The following is a 13,837-nucleotide window of genomic DNA, read 5'->3' as shown; positions in this document are numbered from 1 at the left end:
CTGCGGTGTGGGTGAGGCCGAGTCCTATTTTAAGCTTTTCCTGTAACCAGATTAAAGCTCCAGTCATGATTCCCGCATTGCTTGGACGCAGCGCCGAGAGGTAAATGACCACTGTGGTTCCTCGGGGCTCTCTTCCAGAGCCAGGGGATAAACGCCTCTTCTTTTGGGCTGCAACGATTTAATTGAGTCAGAGCATTTCTTGGTCTCTGAAAAATGTTGGGTAAAACTTCTCCTTCTCACGCCCGACCGATGGAGACGTAGGGATGACCGCGCTGGTGGGACCAAGGGTTCTTCTCATTCGGTGTCTTGCCTTTGCAGCAACCGGCGGCAGATGCCCAGGGGAGGACGTGGGGAAGAGGGGAGGCAGATCCCGGCCTCAAACTATCCGGGCGAGGGGCCTCCCCAGTCAGAAATGGCATTTTTGTGACAAGGGCCACCGGCCTCTGAGGCCGCCGACCGGGCGGGAGGAGGGCTCGGCGGGTGATTTCTGCTCCGGGGCTGAGATCTGGGACTAAGTAACGAGTCGGGGAACCCGGGGCGAACGAGGCGAAACGGGAGCTCGGCGAGGAGAACGCCGGACGGGCCCGGGCCCGGGCCCCCCTCAGGCAGCGGAGCCGGGCGCTGCCCTCGCAGCGAAGCGGCGCCGCCTGACTGGGCCGCGGCCGGCAGCCGCCCCGGCCCCCCCCTCCCTCCTCCTCCTCTCCCCTCCGGGCCGCCCCTCACGGCTCCCGGGGCCGGGGCGGAGGCGGCGACGGCGGGGCCGGCCCGGGGCGGAGCGGCTGGTCGGCGGGGCGGGGGCAGGAGGGCCGGCCCGCCCGCCCGCCTCAGCCGGCTTTTCGGCGGGAGCCTCTACTCCAGAGTGCGCGGTAGCGTGGGCCGGCCGCGGGCCCCATGTGGTGCCGACATCACTGACATGGCGGAATCCCCGCCGAGCCCTCCTGGCACTCGCTCCAGCTAGCCGGGACTCACCGCCGCGCCCGGCCCGGCCCGGCCCGGCCCGGCTCGGCTCGCCGCCCCGCCCCGCCCCTCCGCCAGGTAAGGGACGCGGCGGTTTAGCGGCGGGGGTCCCGGAGGGCGGGGGGGGGGGGGTGAGCCGGCTCTGCTCGCTTCGTCTCGGTTCTGCTCGGCGCGGCGGGGCAGCCCCGGGGAGCCGCGTCCCCCGCCCCGAGGCGCCGCTGCCGGTCCCGGCTCTTTTGTTCGGCGGCGGGGCGGGACGCGGCCGCACTTGGCGGAAAGTTTCTCTCGCTGCTCCCTCCCCGCCTCTCCTCCTCTCCCTCTCCTCTGGCCGCCCGGTCCGGGTCGCGGCGCCCCGGGGCCCCGCCGGCTCTTCCCCCCCGTCCCCGCTCCGGGCGGCGCCGTGCAGGCGGGCGGGAGCAGCCCCGCCGCGGCCCTGCGAGGGGTTTGCGGCGGGACGGGCCCTCCAGCACCGCCCGGTTAATCCCGAGGGGCTGCCGGCCCGGCCGCTGTCATCGCCTCCGCCCTGCCCCGCGGTGCGGCCGGTGCGGCTCCGGGGAGGGAGGGGAGGGGAGGGGGGCTGCGTGTGGAAATCTGGGGAGAGGTCGGTGCTGGCGCCCGTGTCCGCCCGTGCGGGGGCCGGTGGCACGCGTGGGGGCGTGCGTGGCGGCGGCTGGCCGCCCCCGGAGGAGCCGTGCCCGCCGCGGGGGGAAGATGCCGGTCCGCGCCCTCCGGCGGTGCCCGGGAGCCGGCGGGGAGAGCGGCCCCGCTGCCCGGCCGGGGGTCGGGGGGGGGGGGGGGGATGATGCCGGGCAGGTGAAGAACGCGGGGCTCCTCCTCGAGCGCGGCTGCCTCCCAAAATGTCTGGATGCGGGGGGGGGGGGGGGGGGATGTCGGAGGAGAAGCTGGAGAAAGGCGCGAGCGACTTCGCCCGGCTCTTGGCCGAGGCGGCTTTGGGAAGGAAAACCCTGGAAACTTTTTATTTTGCTTGCCAGGCACCTTTTTTAACATGGCATGCTACCAGGAGACGGAGTGAAAAAAGAAAAAGTCTTTTAAGAGCTTAACCTCTCTTAGGTTAAGACCACATCTGCATCCCTCCCCTCCGCCTTGCCCCCCTTCCCGCTTCTCAGAAATGTTCTATTTAAATAAGGTTTTGGCTAAGGTGGTGCGGCTTGGAGTTAAATGTAATGAACCATTTATCCCATCTATATTTGTAGAATAAAAGGCGGGGGGCAAGCCTGCCTCTCTCCATATTAGTCATTTTGTATTTCATTTGCATTTCTTTGTGTGAGTACCTAAAAGTGCTATTGGCCTGGCTCCTTAAAGTGGTAGTTACCCCATCACAGATGGGCAAACTGAGATAACGAAACATTGAAGTTTCTTGTTTGGTGGTTTTTTTGCTTATTTGGATTTTTTTTTTGGTTGTGCTTTTTTTTATTTTTGATGGGAACTCAGTGCTAGATTTGTGAGAAGAGAATTCCCATATCCCAGCTCCCTATGCCCTGACCACATATGCTGTATCCCCTAACCGCTTACCCTGCAGAACCCAGGGCTCAACCAGTACGTTCCTGAAAGGTGCCAAACCAGTCTAACTCGAGTTTAACAATGTGCTAGGTAATGGGATTTCAAACGTGCATGCGTTTTTAAGTCTAGAACGCTATTTCTCTACCTTTTTTGCAGCTAAGCTCACTTAAAAAAAGGTTGAGAGTGCCAGGCCTGGTAGTGCCGCCTTGGTGCCTGGACTGGTCTGGGGCTCTGCTCCTTTCTGATGGGGAGCTGGTCTGGACATGGATGACACGATGTGTGCTTGGCTGGAAATCTGGATAAGGGCATCACTTCCATAAACCTCAAGAGTTGGCAGTGGGCTGCCTCCTGAGTGGAGGCATCTTGCTCCTTTCACCTGGTCCACCGGTGGTCTTGTCCACTTACCGCCCGTATGTCTTTTTTCAGCTGTAAGAGAACATGCTGTCGGTGCTACCAGTAAGAAAATGATTCTTGGCGGTGTTCCTGGGGTCATTTTGGGTCTCGCACAGAAGCGGTCTGTTAGTGCTTTTCTCCTAATCTTCAGCACTCTGTGGTTCCCTCTCGTTAGTTTGTGGTTGTATCGGGACCCTGCTGTGACAGAAGCGTCTGCTGCCCCAGAAGTATCGCATATTGTTCTTCCCAGTTCAGTATCTTTTAGCTAGCTTATGCTCGTAATGTAGCTCAGAGATGAGTCTGTGTGGAGGTTGACATATTTTACAATATTTTCTTTTTAATTTTTTCTTTTATTATGAACCATCACAACTCATCTGGTTTGGGTTTGAGGTCACTGCTGGGACAGCGATGAGAGGGGTTTTTCATATTGTTAGCCTATAGTTGGCTGAAGGATAAGAAATGAAGAAAGTTAGCATCCAAAATAAGCTGATGTTCGACTATGGCCAAGAAGCTCGGAGCTGTAACTCCATACCACAAGCTTTTTATCTTTACTCGGAAAAGTCTGTAACTTCTAATCTGAAGTGTGTTTATTCTGGCACTTTTTTTTTTTTTTTCCTACATATGGTATTTAGTGAACTGAAAGGAGATTTTTGCATTGTATCTCTTAGCAGAGAATTTTATGGGTTTTTTTTTTTCACTTTCTAGATTCCTTTAAGTCCTCTGATGAGAGAGAGCAGCAGTTAAGGAAAACTTAACAAACTTCTACAATTCATAAATCTATGCAAGAAAATATATACAGATCATTGAGCAAACTTCTGCATGTGTGTGGTTGTATTCATGAACTTTCTAATGAGTATAATTGGCTTTTTCCTCAAAAAAGTAGGTTGTCAGTCTGGTGAGCGCTAGCGGAGAAGCAAAGTTTACAGTATGAATAAATGTTTGTAGTGCGAGGATCTTAATTCCTGCAAAATACATATAATTACATGAAAGTCCCAGAGCCCATATACAGCCGAATAAAACAAATTACTCTCCACAGTGCTTTTCTTCTCACGACAGTTTGCCACTCCTCTCAAAAGGAAAGATGTGAGGGAAGATGGAGCGTCCTGTGCGGAGCAGCAGGACTGGCAGTTTGGGATGCCCTGAGAGGGCATCCCTCTCTCTCCACCAAGGATGCTGTGCTAGCGGGTGTTAAGTCTGGAAGTCGAGAGTCCCGATGCATCAGAATGGTTTTGTACAACATGCTGCAAGTTACTGAAGTCCCATTTGTTTGCAGTAGCCTCTAGCGTACAGCAAATAAAATAAATGGCAGAGGAAGCCACCAGACCTCTGCGTAAATCTCAGCTGCGCAAAATACCAGCGAGGCAAAGAGTTCCTCAAACCGATTGCACGGAGGACTCGTGCCTAGGTGATCTCCTCTGCGCTGCTGAACGGCAGCAGCTGAGCAGTGGAGGATCCTTTAGAAACAGGCATATCAAAAGTCATGTTGTTTACGGCCGAGGTTTAGTGTCCCTGTGTGATCTGTCCCTGGAGATGGAAGGTATGTGGGAAGAGGGAAGTTCTTCAAACAAGGCGTTGGAAATAGGAGACGCTGGATACACAACGGTAACAGGCCATCTACAGGCAGGAATGTAGAGATATGTGTCAGCAAGCAGATAACCCTCCAAACAATTTCTAGTGGGGATGTGGTGGTTTGCCTTTTTACCAATTTATTCTAAGCACCTCTTTGCAAAATTAAAGTTGGAAGCCCCCCTCTCTGTTGGACAGCCAGGGAAAAAGCGCAAACTAATTAAACGTGATTTATTGTGGAATTTGTAACAGTGCTGGAGAGATTAGTTGCCTTTCAGAAATGCTGCTGCAGATGTTAAATCTGTGTTCAGCTCTGGATGAAAAACGATGGTGCTGTTGAGCAAGTACACAAGAAAAGCGTAGTCTGTGTTTTAAAGTCTGTTCCTGAGCACGAATATTCCCTGGAGGTCCCAGGTACTGTGGCTTTGAGCAAATCTTCATGGTGCTTTTAACTGGGAAAGGATGGCTTTCCTTGAGCTTAGAGGTTAAAACATATGGCTTCTCCAGTGACACGCTTTCTGCATTTGATCTAAGGAATCCTTTGTTTACAAGTAAATTGTGGTGTTTGTTAGCAGATAACAGACAAAAGCCAACTACAACAGCAACTGTATAAGAAACATTGTTTATTTGTATTTCTGGTGGTGACAGTTTATAGTGGTGGTGTATACTGAAAGTTACCATTTGGATACTCTGCCTATTAAACTGTGGCGATGTATAATGTTGTTTACGTAATATGAAGTAACAAACAATTCTGAAGTGGTTAAGTATATATTTTATATTATTTTTTGAAGAGGACAGAGGTTGCAGCTAACACTGATACGTGGCATTTGCATGTTCTGGCATCTGCTTCTAGTTCCTCTAGAAGCTACTCAGTGGAGTGACAAGATGGATTCAGGAGCAGTGTTTCTGCTGTTGTGTTTTGGTTGTTTGTTTGTGGTTTTTTGTTAGATTGAGGATAACTGAAATCAAACACTTGAATTCTCTGGAGATGAAGGTGATAGGCTTGTCTGATTTCTTTATGTTGACTTAGTGTATAGCTATTCTGTGGCAGCAATGCACATACCTTAAAGCATGCTTTGTATGTCAGTGTCTTATAATTGCCTTATACATAATTATGGACATTTCTATTATTAGGTCCTTGCAAAGGACTCTAATAATAGAATGTGTGTATATATGTATTTAAACATATACTTAATGCTTTCAGGAATGTTTCATATGGAATGTTTTGAAAAGAGAAAAAAGAAACTGCTCTCAAGAGGCTGTTAATAAAAACTTCAATAAGCAACAATTTTAGATGACCCTTGCCACTCTCAAAGGTCATTGGGATGCTGTGGACAGATTTCCCCATGCTTTTAATCTAAACTAGCAAAATATTGAATGTGTTCTGCTTAGTTTGTAGCCAGTTCTCTGGGCCTCTGTGCAGCTGCATCAATTTTACATGGTTGCTCCCAGTTCCCCACTCGCCCACTAACAAAATGCTAACATTTATAATCTAAATCCGTAGGTTATCTTTTGCCCCACGTATTTCTGCGTGATTCTTTAGTCAAGCCCAACACTGTAGTGAACTAAGATGGTGTGATTATTTCAGACCTCAGTAGCAGAAACAGCATGGGAGTAGAGAGTTGTCCTGATCTGTTTCAGGATCACCTTACTGTTTTTCTTTGGTGTAAGATTAGTTAGCTGCTAGAATCTATTCTACTTCATAAGTTGCCTTTGTTGTGGAAGTATATGCCTGTTCGATGGCAATTCATATAACATCAGTGAACTTACGCTTGTGATGCTTGAGCTGATGTAGGTATGTTATTAAGTATTATGCATTGCTCTTTGCTTGTTACTTAATTTTTGATGTGGAATAATGCAGCAGAGGGAAAAAAAAGATGATAGCATTTGTGGATAATGAGAGCATTGAATAGGTTTCCTTCTGGTCAGCCTGTGTTTCTTGCAGACTCACGTAATGTCAACTGGCAGAAGAGAAAGAATTGCTTTTTGTGACTTGTTACTAGCAAACGTATGGCAGACAGAAGCATCACTTTATTAGAATAAATTAACAGAGCACAAGTGACACAGTTGGAACTGCAGAGGTTGTGGATTATTCGGGATTTGTAATGCCTGAACTCAAAAGCCTGAATAGTGGCTTTTGTCTGCAAGTACTGATAGAAGTGGTGAGGTTGAAAAGCAAAAGCACAACTTGGGCTTGACTTACTTTTCATGAAGTGTGTTGCTGTACTGTGCGACTTAAATATTTTGCCTTTCATTTGGTGTTTTTAGTATCGGGAATAATAGCTTAGATTTTAGCGGAAAGTGGCAAAATTTACTGCTTTTGTGACAAGATAAGGCAAATTGGGATATGCCATGTACCTGATCCTTATAGACCTATATCAACTGGATGCAAGTTTGAGACCCAGCTTAATATGTGCATGTGTGCGTTCCGTTCTTGTAGCAGAACGGTGGTTACGTGGCTGGTGTTTGTTTTGCTTTGAGTTGTGTGTTTGGTTGGCTTGAGCAGTTAAAATGTTGGTCTTGTTTTCCCCAGTTCTTAATCCACTTAACACGTATTCATATCCTGTTCTTTTGTGAGGTACTCTAAAGCTCTGAGGAAATGATTTTTATAGCCTAACTCCAGTAGATACCTTGTTGTTAATTTTATTAAAAATTGAAAAAAGGGGTAGAAAGTAAGCTGCTGTTTTTCACCAGAATGTGTTGGTGCTGTTGCTCAAGTAAACAATGCTGCCTTTAACTGTGGCTACCTTGGAAGCCATGGCTTTTAAGGTGAGAAATTTGTTCCTATTCAGTTGCACTGACTGAAGGATGACAGCACGGTTTTTGAGGGCTAGTTTCCACTGAGTCATCCCCTGAGCTGGGCAGAGGGGCACTCAGCTGCTGTCAGATCTTCTGCTTTGGCAGGTTAAATAGGAAATTTGTTTTCAAAGCCTGCCTTGGGGAGGGCTACAAGTCTTTTAATTTCTAATGCTGGAAAGTGTTAGAAGATGTGGCATCTCAAAGAAAAGCAACTGAAAGAGAACAACTGTTTCTTACTCTGGATTTTTACAGAATTGGCTTCTGCTTTAGCGAGTTTTCTTATTCCTAGGACTTCTGCTTTTGTCAGTGTCCCACTTGCCCATCCTTTCTTTAGCATGCTTATTCATTAGCTGCCCATGGCTTCTGATAGGGTTTTCCTTTTAATTATATCTCTGTATGATTTATGTTCCTCTGCTGGTTGCACGGTTGTTGAAGGTAATCCTCAGCTGTGCAGTGAGGTTACTTCTGCTCTCGCGCTCCAGACCAGAGGCTCGGGGTGCAGCATTTGGTGTTGCAGAAGTGTCCCTCCTGAGCAGCCAACGCCATCTGACAATCTGTGTGTTTGGGGAACTGAGCAACTGGATACACAATGCTTAATTTGGCGCAATGTTTGCTCTTTGCTGGCTTTTCTTGAATGCTTCAGATGTGGGTGAGGGAGGGGCTGCAGATCTGTGTTTGTGGCACACTGCATTCCCTTCTGTCCTCTTCCCTTTTGCTTCGTGCTCTTGTTCGTGCAGTGGGTGTGACGTGTGGCCTTTGCATGACTAAAAATGCAGGCATGCGGACACGAGGCTGTTGTATGGGAGGAACGTGTCCATCCACATGTGAGTGGGGGTGTGCCCAGCATTACAGCCAAGGTGGCTGTGTCTTGGCTTCGAGGTGGGTACCAATGACCCAGGAAGGCTGTGGTATATGGTCCCCGAGTACTTCAGAAGGAGTCCAAGTGGTCTGACCTGGCAGGACCACAGGGCACTGCTTTTGGATCATGGGTTGAGTCACTGTTGATGGTACCAGCCAGCCACGCAGGCAGAGAAAATCCACGGGCATCTTCAAAAGCTGGTTTTAAGCAATGGGTCAGAAGTTTTCTGGTTTGTTTGGTAAGGGTGTTCCTGGATGAAGAGCGATAGGGAAGGAAATGAGAAACTGGAAATGTAGTGAGGTGGCCTCATGTTTTGGCCATCAAGTGTAAGAGGGAACATTAAGGCACAGAGGTGGCAATGTTGGAAGGAGTTAAGCTGCAAGTGGCTTGCAGCACTGTGAATGGTCTGTGGAGATCTTAGACTTGCGAGACTAACCCAGAAGCAGGCTGAGCTGCGGGAAGGTTGGTGGTGTTTATGGGCAAGAGAATGGGACGGCAAAAAATAAATAAATCTTTCAATTCAAAATAAACCATAACTTTCAGTCTAAGTTGTCAGTCCATTAGAGAATGGTGCTTTCACTATGTTTGTGTTGATATCTGAGCATGCATATATGTCATCTCCTCTTAAATGAGTGACCTTATGTTGTTTGGAGGAGGAGAGAAAACGGCACCAGCGTCACAAATAGTCCCCTGTATAAACTCTGGAGTCTAACAGCGTTTAAGATTCTGGATCACTGCAAAATGACTTGATAGCTGCAAGAGTGATCGACTGCTCGCTTTGCATGCTGTGACCTTGCAGGTGTTCAGCTCTGCTCTGAAAAGTTCAAGCCTGTTTTGTACTGGCAGGAAAGGTATGTTAGATGTTTTGAGGATAAGGGGTTAGTTTCACAGCAATTCAATGAATGTGTTGCTCCGTTCTTAAGTCTAGCTTGTTTGACACAGTTGTTTTCTCAACTGTTCCTTAATCAGAAATTAGTGATTTAGGTTACTGCAGATGCTCTCCTGGCCTCGGGTAATACTGATGAAAGGAACTCTCAGAATAAGCGGAAGTGAAGCGTAATTTTCTGATACTTCTGTGTTTCACTTACACTCAAGCAGGTAGGTAGCTCATACCCATGGTGCCTCATTATGTAACTTCCTATTTGTATGTTGTCCTCTGGGTTTATTTGTTATAGCACTAAATTACATTTTAGTTCAGCAGGACCTCAAAACAACAGCAACAGAAACCCAACAAACAAACAAAAACCTTAAAGGACCAAAGCAAAGTGACTTCATATTTCACATTCTGGTTAACTTCAGATGTTATCGAGGTAATGGTGTCTTATGTTCAGAAATCAGAAATATCCTATGGATTTCGCCAGAGACACAGGTAATATCTTCTTGCATGATTCTTGCAGAGTACTGTGCAGCAATAAGCTGTTCCTACCATGCCAGGAAGGTAAAGTGCCATGACAAGGTAGCAGCTTACGGCTCATTGAGTTTTTTGCTGCTATATCATATGCTCCAGTTTTGCTACATGAAGGTCTAGAACCACACTCTTACAGGACTGGTACAGTACCTGTGGGTTGCATTATTGATAGCTGACCATAACCGATACACAAGGAATCTTATGGCTAAAGAGGAAAGAAGTCAAATTCTGAGATTTTCAACACAGCAAAAGTTCTGCAGATCTTGATGTAAAATTGGACAAAAGTGATCCGAGTTGGTAACGTTGCTCACGCTTACATACAGTCAGCCTTAATCCTTGTTTCTTGTATGTCAGCGGGTGGCAAAATTAACTTGTTTGGATCTGCTCCACACATATTTATTTTTGCACCTCCATATGCTGCTCCACCAGACCTTTATTATTGCTTATTAAGTTCTCTGGTGCTTTTAATGACCGCACAAAAGATAAACATCCTCTGTGACTTCGTTAGACGTACAGCGCAAGCTTCTTGTTGCTGATTTGGAGCCCGTTCAACAGGTCAGCGTGCATTGCAAGCAGCAGTCAGGGCGCCGTACGCCCACAACTGCTAGGATATGTGAAACAGAGAGGAATGGTCTTGTTACCTAATTTAAGTGCCTTCTCTCTACAAGCTCTCGTGTGTGCAGTGTTTTATCTTTACCCTTTCCCCTCTTGGTTAACAGAGCTGGATGTGCTTGTCTAGATGTTCCAGCTGCCTTGTTCAGTGGGCAGGAAATGGTGATGGGGTGGAAATTAGGCAATCCTACTGAGCGCAACCAAAAGGGTCTGTGATCTCTTCCACAGCAGCCACTTCTGGCTTCTGGATAAAACATAAGAGTCAAGTCATTCGGATACTTCTGCAACCGCAATCTATTTAATGTACAAGACGGCTACACTTTAATTTTTATGTGTCTGAATAGGTTGCTTCAGTGGATGTGTGAGAGCTGCTGTGTTACTGTAAAGGCAATATTTGTGGATATAAAACACTGAAGTTAGACATCAACGGTTTCACTTCCTTTTGGCATTTTTTGATCATGCAGTCAAACAGGATGATATTATGCTCTAAAAAGTTGCTGTAAAAAGTTTTTCAGTTTCTTAGACCTTATAGACTATTACAGTGTTGTCCCTGCTAGCAGATCGGGGTCCTTTCTCGTCTGTCTTAATAAATCCTTATTTCTCTATTCCCTTTTTCCTTCCTTAGATTTCTCTAGACTGCAGTGTATTCATTTAAATGCATCCTGAATTGTTGGCTTAGTGCAAAGGGACAAAGGTGAGTGGATAAATGGCTGTAGCATCTTCTGAAATGTGAGAGTTGGGAGGTAGAAAGTATGGATATGTGAAGACAATGAAAATAATAATGAAGGGTATAGTTTTGCAAGTAGATTGAGCGTCTTGTTTGTGGCCCTGCCATCCTTTAACATTGTGGTGTTTGCCAGATGAAATATAAGCAAATATAGTAATATGCTCTCTTATGTGATTGAGTTCACTTGAATGGTGATAATACCACATTTGAGCAAATTCAATATGTCCTCATTACAGGCAGTGACATGGTTTTTCTGCAGCTGCAAAACTGTGGGCAGTGCTGGGTAGGGATGAGGTGCTGCTTTCTGGCTGTGGGTTAGTGACGTGGCAGTGGGAGATCTGTCCTTTTACTTCGTGAGGGAAATGCAAAGCTTTGGCCCGGTGCCTGGACCAGCCTCAGATGGTGAGAAAAGGTTTTGTACTCAAGTTGGAAAGTATATGGGGATCGCAGATTGGATCTGTCAACTTTTCCTCCTCTTCTGTCCTCAGGAGAGTTATTTTCCATTAATTATGTACATATAACTTTTTCTTTTTTTTTTAAAGCATCTTAATTATATATCAGCGTCCTGGCTCCACAGAGCAAGTGGGGTTTAACCATCTTCTGGTGGTTCCCCGAATGGCCGTGCATGTGCAGAGCTGCCCCAGGATCTCTGCCTCGGCAGAGGGCTTGTTGCTGCTGGGGCAGGGGTGCGTGAGCCCCCGGACGGGGCAGCGAGGGGCTGCCTGATCTTGGCACGTGGCTAGTGCAAGGCAATTTGAGGGAGCTGTGTGCAAAATTTAGGCAAATCAAATGAAGAGAATCTTACAAGCTGACTTTCCATAAAAAATTTGAAGAGTGCCTGACTGGTTCTTTAATGAGTATTTTATATTAGCTATATGCTGTATAAAGTATCTCTGTTTTAGCATTTTTGCACATCCCTACTTTTCGCAGAAAATGTTTCACAACATTCAACAACTTGTGCGTTTTTGAAAAAGGCAAAGGGATTTGGCAGATGGAAGGGGGAAGCAACTGAATCTGACTCTTCTCTTGTCATATGCAAAATACACAGTTGGGAGGAAGAAACAGAAAAATACCATTTTTATCTATTCTAGTATATTAGAGAAAGATTTAGCGTGGCTGCTATATGTTTTTCTGCCAACATCATCTCTTCCTGACCTTTGTGATCAATATGAGCATTGAAGTTTTTTTGAAGCAGATACAGAGACTTTGCTGTGCAATGACTTGGACTGCTTGACCATGGTGTGAGTGTCGTCGGTTAGTGGGGATAACAGCCATGAAACAAGACATGCACCAAAGGGTGGATTTTTATTAGATTTTTTTAATAGAGATGGGAAGGGAGATTAATACTACTTTGCAAGTCCTTCCAGGACTTCTTTTGGAAAATATATACATTCTGATCACCTATGTTAGTGAAAGATGGATAAATTTGAAGTGGTAGAGTTGCAAGGCAGGGTTACATGTATGAATGGAAGTGTAGAAAGCCTTTCTGGTAAGATGAGATGGAGAAATAATTAACAGGAAAAAAGTTGCAAGGAACTTCACTATCTCTAAATCCATCAGAGATGTAAATGCTGTAGAGACGTACAGGACTGTTTAAGCCAAAAGCCAGCGTCAGCAGATGAACGCATGGAGGCAAGCTGTCAATAAATAAAAACTTTTTCAGAATTTGATCAAACAATCCAAAACCAGTCCAGCTATCCAAACAGGAGACATCTTATGGCAAGCAGAAAGACCTAACTAATTTTAACGTATAGAGCTTTATGCAAGGCTAAAAAAGAATATGTGGCTGTAGTATTTTTATATGTGAATAAGGAGTGTACAAGTGGCAGACTGATTTCAAGGAAGCAGAACAGAAAAGGACTTTCTGTCCTGCAATATTGTGTGATGAAAATACTCGAGGCAGCTGTTGCAACAGCAAAATTTATATACTTGATTTTTTAATGAATTGACATAATAAAAATTTTTTTTTCAGGTCTGCTTGCACTTGAAGTTATGTATGTGCAGAGCTGTACGGTATTGGTGCTGAAACTTTGATACTGCTGCGATCTTGGTGGAATTTCACTCCTATATCCTGTTACTGATAACTCACTTTTATTGGTAGAAGGTCCTGATGGAACATAGCTTTAGGAGAGGAGATAGGCAGCTTTCAAAGAGCTTTGAACACCAGGTCAAACAATAAAGGTGCTTTCCAAAACCGCTTTGTGAAAAGTGGTGGATCACTTTTTGGAGTAAAGCCCAGAGGTTTGTATCCAAAACTTTACTAATGATAATCTCTAGGAAGGAGCATGTTAACTTCGGGATAATCACAAGCTTCAAAGCAAAATCAGAATACAAGAAAAACTTTGTTTATGCTTTGGCTTAGGGAAGAAAAAGTAACAAGATCAGTGTTTCACAAACGTGAGTTTAAATATTTAAAAAATCAAAATGTCTGAATTTATATTTGCTGATAGAAGATGGAAGTTTTCCCAAAATATGATGTAAAAGGTTTAAGAAAAAGAAAACAGTGAAAAATTAGTGAACAGAAGTGCAATGCCAGAGTAGAAATATTTTCAGTAACACGGAAAGGAAAATCTAAATTGAGTCACCTGCAACTTCAGAAGTAGCTGTACAAACAACAAATTACTAGTTATGCTTGTACCAGTACTCTGGAAGAGGAAAAATCAGCATGTAGTGAAGGTATTATCTAGCTAATTGCTTGGTAGCTACACTGAAATTGTTTTAATACTGGCCTGTGGCATTCCCTTTCTCAGCAGAAACGCTTTTGTCAGGCAGTAGTTAATGTTTCTTGGAGAGAGGAGGATGCAGCGAGTCCTTCTGCAGGCTTTCATCTGAGTGTTTTCCTCTCCTAACGAGGAGTCACAGGAACTTGTTGACAAAGCTTTTTTCTGTGATTGAACTGAGGTTTTGTTTTGGGGTGTTTTTGTTCCAGAGAGTCAGGTTTTACTTAAATATATTATCAACACTGTCTCATTTAAGCTTGTCTGATGTGCTTTCA

At 45.9% G+C, this 13,837-nt stretch overlaps 1 protein-coding gene across 1 annotated transcript in view; it reads left to right on the top strand.

Annotated features, from left to right (window-relative positions):
* The first annotated feature begins 828 nt into the window (after window positions 1-828).
* Window positions 829-13,837, top strand: part of FNDC3B (fibronectin type III domain containing 3B) — a 210,119-nt gene continuing 197,110 nt past the window's right edge. Inside the window, exon 1 of the mRNA XM_069792717.1 lies at window positions 829-1,035. The gene's annotated coding sequence lies outside the window, so the exon portion shown is untranslated. The remainder of the gene's footprint in view (window positions 1,036-13,837) is intronic.

Source organism: Haliaeetus albicilla, chromosome 9 (assembly GCF_947461875.1).
Source record: "Haliaeetus albicilla chromosome 9, bHalAlb1.1, whole genome shotgun sequence".
Taxonomy (NCBI): domain Eukaryota; kingdom Metazoa; phylum Chordata; class Aves; order Accipitriformes; family Accipitridae; genus Haliaeetus; species Haliaeetus albicilla.
The sequence above is the reverse complement of the archived record's forward strand: the minus strand, read 5'-3'. Positions and strand labels throughout refer to the sequence as shown.